This window comes from Charadrius vociferus, unplaced genomic scaffold (genome assembly GCF_000708025.1).
Source record: "Charadrius vociferus isolate BGI_N301 unplaced genomic scaffold, ASM70802v2 scaffold436, whole genome shotgun sequence".
Classification (NCBI taxonomy): Eukaryota; Metazoa; Chordata; class Aves; order Charadriiformes; family Charadriidae; genus Charadrius; species Charadrius vociferus.
In genome coordinates this window covers 1,090,247-1,096,501 of record NW_009649187.1, presented here as the reverse complement: position 1 = coordinate 1,096,501, position 6,255 = coordinate 1,090,247, and positions in this window count along the sequence as shown.

Here is a 6,255-nt window from a genome sequence, read left to right as displayed (position 1 = left end):
ATGCAAAGTCAAGTTTGGGGATTAATTAACATGATATAACCAATTTAAACTGAAGGTAGATGTAGCTGACATTTATTCTCTGAAGAACTTCTGACAGCCTGGGAGGAGCTGGGTGAACCTTGCCTGACTTTTGCTTGTTGAAGCAAAAGTCCTCTTGAAGAAAGGAGGTCTTCTGCAGTCTCAGATGCACTGAAAATCTTACCATAAATAAAGGCTGGCTGGGTTGGACCATGACTACAGAATCAAGTCAGAAAAGTCTACCTTTAAAGATAAATGTGCGATTTAATTTTAGGATGTGCTTAAACTGAGCCCTTGCTGCATCACTTAATTTCTGTAGCTTCCCAAGCTGCTTTTCTACTGGTTTTGTCCCTTTCAAATTACGTTACATTTCACCTCAGGACCGAATCTACTGAGAGACATGACCTTGCTCTTTACGTAGCCTTCATAGTACCCATCTGACACCTGTAAAATATTAAACTGTAAGAATGTACGGTAAAGTCAGTTAGCCAGGATAAGCGTGTTCTCTAGATAAATGGGTTTGTTTGGGAGAGAGCACCACAGCCTGTCAAAGCCTCTGTCTGTATCACTGAAGAGTAAATTCCTAAAGAGTCAGGATGCTCTAGATAACCATGAAATCACAGAAAGTAGCAGAAGGAAGTCGTGTTGGCCACACAGCACGCACCCATCAGAACCCTGCTGCAGTTACATCTGTTGCAACCCAATGCTCTTTCATTTTCTGCCTGTTGCCTTTTTGGTCTGTGTTGCAGTTGCATTTTCTACAGTTTTCTTCATATTTAGTTCACGTATGGGCTTTGGACACATCAGTCTCTCTTTCCATGGGTTTCAGGACCTTCAGCTTCTTAGGAGTACAGAGACCTAAGGATAAAGCCCAAACGGGATTAGTCTTTCTGTATCTGCCTACACCCTAACTTAGACCCGGGGGTGTGCTTTCTCCAGAGAACTCCTGAACCAAGGTTGAGGTCCTGCCGGCATTGCCAGAGACAGGAGTGTGAATGGGACACAGACAGCGCTTCTACCTGCTTTTGGGACATGCAGAGCAACGACTGTGATGGGCACCACCTCGCCCTCCTGCTGGGCCACAAGTAGGTGGCTCAAGCCCTTCTTCAGAGGGTGGGCAATGGCACCGATGACTTTGTGCCCACACTTCTCTCCGCTGGGTGAGAGAGTCATAACCCATGTGCTTCTGGTGAACAGGCTGAGACCTGGAGCACCCAGGTCAAAGCCAGACAAGGGGCAAGGCCGGGATTGACGAAGTACTGTTATTACATTTTCTTTCTACTAAGCTCATCATTACTTATGCTACTCTCTTGCCCCACGCTAACCTAGTTCCTCTCATTCCTGCAGGCTTACACTTAAAACATTAGTTAACAGTTATTATGTCATCTTACTCCACAAGTGTTGGTTAGCAAACCCTACGCTGTCAGCTCTTTGTTCTTTTTCTCATCAGCCAGTTCTTCCAACCATATAGCTACAGTTGGCTCTTCTTCTCTGAACTTCCCCCAGCTTGTCTTCCTGGTACTGAGGTGCAGAGAGCTGCACTCACCTTTTCCAGGTGCTATCGCCTGTCAGTTCCAAGAAGAGAGGCTCACTCTTTCCCTGTGGTGCGTCTCCACGAGAGCCCCAAATCATACTGACATTTTTAACCGTCGCATCACCTAGCAAATTCACATGCAAATTCAGAGGGCCTCCTCGCCCTGGCGCAGCACTCGGCACATCTTTTCCGCCCTAAGAGAAAAGGAAGACGGCGGACCTCGCCTTTCTGACAAACATTGCCATTTTTGTAGGGAGCTCAGATTGTTTTCTAACTCTTCTCACTAATCAGTTAAATTGGCTTATTTATGACAGGGAGAGGAACGATAGGAAGTACTAACTAACCCCGTACTGGTGGTCAGAGTAACGCAAAAACAAAGCCGGTTTCCAGTTCTCTGCGCTGAGACTGATTTTCCATTGTCGTTCCACATTATCTTCCTATTTAAGTCTGCCCATGCAATTCTGTTGCGCATCCTGTAATTCTGTTTTAGTAGGTTTAAAACAAACAAAAGGAAGTACTTTTTCACACAGCGTATAATTAAATTGTGGAATTCGTTGCCATGGGAAGCGCTGGATGCCAAAAGTACAAATGGGTTCAGAAAAGGAGAAGACAAATTAATGGGGGATAGGTACATTGATGAGTATGAAACATAGTAGCTTGCTCACAGCATTTGGCTCAGGAAGCCCTTACACTGCTGTTTGATGAAGGCAGGAAAGGATTTCTCTATCTGCGCCTGTTTCTCACACAGTTCCCCTCAGTAGCCTCTTCTGGTCACTGCCAGGAAGAAGACATTGGAGTTAATGGTCTGTCTTAGTAGAGCAGCTTTAATGTTATTCTCCTAACAAGAGACACAGATGTCAATAGATGCCTGTAAGTTTAAAAAATTAATCTTCAAGCTGAAAATTGACTCTCATACTTCTGAATTCCTCTTTGGACATTTTTATCAGAACCGACCCAGCTGATGTTAGTACATGAAGTTTACAGCAAAGTGTGCAACTGAACTGGGATGTTTTAAGGCTTCAGGACCGCTAGGTTTGTTGGCCCAGCCAAAAGTTTGATTTTGCAGATATTACAGTTTGGATCAACTACACTGGGGACTGATGTCAAGAGGAAACCTGTTATCTGTGCTGCGAACGTTGTATCTGCTCTTGGAGCTCTCTCCCCTCCCTGAACAAACGCTCCCACCAGTCAGCGTGGTGCCATCTCTTCTTGTTGACTTTACTCTGTAACTGCTGGTTTATCAGTCTCTCCTCAGACTTCTCAATTTGTCTTGACTGACAAGCAAAACGAGCAGATCCGTACATGCACAGACAGAGTCAGAGAGGAGAGGGTGGCAGGCTGGCAAGGCGCAGAGCGAGCCCCGGCCCTGTGGCCACCACTCTCGCCTGGGCAGGGAGCCTCACCCCACAGGCTGCACCAGTTACTCCAGTCCGGGAGGGTAAAATGGCCCCTAATTCTGATAGCATCATGAGTTGCTTTCATTTCTTGTTCTGTGTCTGTTTGGCTGCAAAACACGTAGTCTGATTTCATCTGTATTGCTTTGTCATTGAGGTTTCTGTCTGCATCATTCAGAATGACGGAATATAATTTTAGTCACAGCTCTGGCTCCCCACTTCTGTGTTAGCTCAGACCGTGTGCTAACTGCCTCAGCTACTGCAGGCAAATTCACTCAGGCGAGATAATGAATAGAACCAAGTGATTTATTTCTATTGTGGAGAAAGCTGTATATATTTATCTACATTATGTTGTTAAAATACACGTGGTGAAAAGCCAGAAAACAATCTGTTGGCTAAGGGCCTGCCTCACCAGGAAGGTAACGGCAATGCAAGAGGATCGAATTCAGAGGCTTCATTTTCTCTTTGTCACCAGAAGCCCCCAAGTGCAGGATGTTTCCTTGGATTTTGAAGAATTTTTTCAGATCCTTTGGTTGCAGGAGGGAGCAGGTCAGACTGCACAATCTGGACAAATTAGCTATCTGCTACTCTAGCTCTATCACACAGTACTTTAGCATCTCAGTGTTATTATCTCAAATTTCCTAAATGTTGATATAGTTCCTTGTCTTGCATGATGGTAGACTCTATGGAAGGAATGCTTACATTCAAGTCAAGCGTTAGGAGCAGCACTGGTTCTCTTTTTTTGTCTGAGTGCTACTGGGATGGAGAACACGAACTCCCAGCAAATGATGCACCAGTGACCACAGTAGCACTGTGCTGCCAGACAGGGGATGGAGAGGATTGTGGTCCAGTGACTCTGGACTGCAAACTGGGGACCTGGACACCTACCTTTGCCATGGCATGCTGCTGCTGGACCTCAGGTCACCATACCAATGCCTGTCTGTTGACCTGCTCCCTGACTGGTCTTTTAGACTAAGTTCTTCTACAGGTATGATCCATATAGTGCTCTGTTCAGTGTATCTTGGCAGGGAGCTCCTGGAATGTCCATAATTTAAAAATTAATTATGACACAAAAGCAGCGATGCAAAAGTTCAAGCCACAGTCTTGAATGGAACAATCAAAGGCCACTTTATTAGCCCTGTTTCACTAACAAGTTTAGATGTGCCCATGAAAAACTACGACCAAGCTTTTTTCTGTCAATCATTTATTAGCATACCAGTCCTCGTTTTTCTAGTGCCAATTATTCTTGTCTCTACAGACTGAGGTGCACTACTCATGGTGAAGAATATTCCCTAGAAATAATAGGTTAAAATAAACAGCCAACCCAAGCCCAAAGGCAAAGAGCTAGTCCTGGACACCAGGCAAGATAATCAGGGAATAACTAACACAGATAATCAGCAAATCATTCAAATGAATTGATTTGGCTCTGGGCGGCGTCCCTGTTTCTGCCTGAAAGCTTCAGTGAAATCCAAATAAGTGGCAGTTATCTTCCTGTTATCTGACTCTAATGACAGCAGGGGAGAGAGGGGGAAATCATGTCTTTGAACAGGATCACGGCCTTTCATTTAAAGTAAATACTACATCAAAATGGAAACTGCCTGAAGAATGAGTCTGCCTTGGCTTAGTCCTGAGCAGATTAAGTAATGTATTAAAACCAGACAATATCAGATTCCTGCAATGGCTTCAGCACCTTCACTACAAATGCACACACAGAGAATCAGAAAGTGCTATTTATAATGACCTGAAGGTGGCTAACAGTACAGCGTGAGGTAGCTGTGAAGAGTCAAAATTCAGCCAAGGCATCTGTACTTTATGTTTCAATAAATGGCTTTAACGTTAAAAAAAAACACAATAGGAAAATTCAAAGTGGGTGATGCTTATCCCAGATTCATCTATGCACTTGTAGCATCCAAGTTAAAATCCTTACCTCCTTAGGTTCCCATGTAGTCAGTGGAGAGAAACAAGCGGGGTATCTACCAACGAACCACCCTCTGAGGTTCCCGTCTCTCTCCCCTGACTTTGCAGAGAGCAGGGCATCTCACTTAAGTACCTCCATTTAGGTGTCTGAACAAACAAAGGTCGGGTGAATCCAGGCCATGCTTTGCTTTGGGAGGAAAACCTGCGGCCAAAAGGTGGCTTGAGTACAAGGTGACAATCTCTACTGAAGCTTCACCTGGACTTCTGAGCTCCGTCAAAATCAACCACAGCTGCTGAAGAGGTGGTGAGGGCTAAAACCCCATCTTCTGACACAGCGAGCTCCAGCTGGGTTTGAGACTGGGCCCCCCCAGCACAAAAATGCAAGTGGAAATAATTGCAGCTCTATGAATATGACAAGACTCAAACTGTGGTGGCGCAGGAAAGATCCACAGGCTGTGCTTTGGCAGCAGCCTTTGTTGGCAGGGCAGGCAGGCAGCAGTGGTCGTCGGCCCTCAAAGCAGGGCAGCATGAATTGCCAGCACCCACCTAACACCTGTAGCACCCTTCTCCTTTTGACTCAGAGCGGGTACCCACTCCTGGCCGGATTTCTGTGGCTGCTCACACAGCGGGAATGCCACAGAGAGGAGGAATTTCTCTGTACTGTGAATGGATCCTGGCAGTGCAAGATCCATAGTTAAAGCAAGCAGCAAAGAGCTCTGCGGTCAGATCATTACGAGTGTCCGCACAAGAACAGCAAAGCATCAAAAACACACTGCGCACAAAGTGTTTTACAGGTCTTAAAGTTCCTTAAAAATTACTTTTTTCAATACTTAAAACCCCCTAGAAGTCAGATTTTATTGTAAATCCAACATCTTTTTCAACATACTATTCTGAATAATTTAATGACAAATCTGAGAAACGACAGGACAAAACTCCATTGCGTAATACATTTGTACTCAGTGCTTTATTTTGTTTTGTTTTACTTCTGTAACTCTAAAAACGTTTTGATCCTGTTTTACTGGAAAGAAAATAAACTGAAAGCGAGGCTTCAACCCAAACAGTTTTCAAAGCAGTAAGTATAAACTCTGGAAAATGCAGGCTAAAAATGTTCAGGGACTATTAAATGTAATGGAAAGAAAGCACCTATCACTTAACTGAGTTTTCGCTGCTAAAGCAGTTTTATGTTTGCTATTCACAGGTACTAACATTTATGATAGTAACCTTTATAAAGTCAATTTAATTATCTTTATCTTATTACAAATAATAAATTTAGTTGTCCTACAATGAAAATCAATTGTCAACATAAGCTATGGTTAACATCTAATAAAACAGCCCTCTGTAAATCCATGATTAATAAGATTGGCTTCTGTATTAACTAACAGACATCATAAA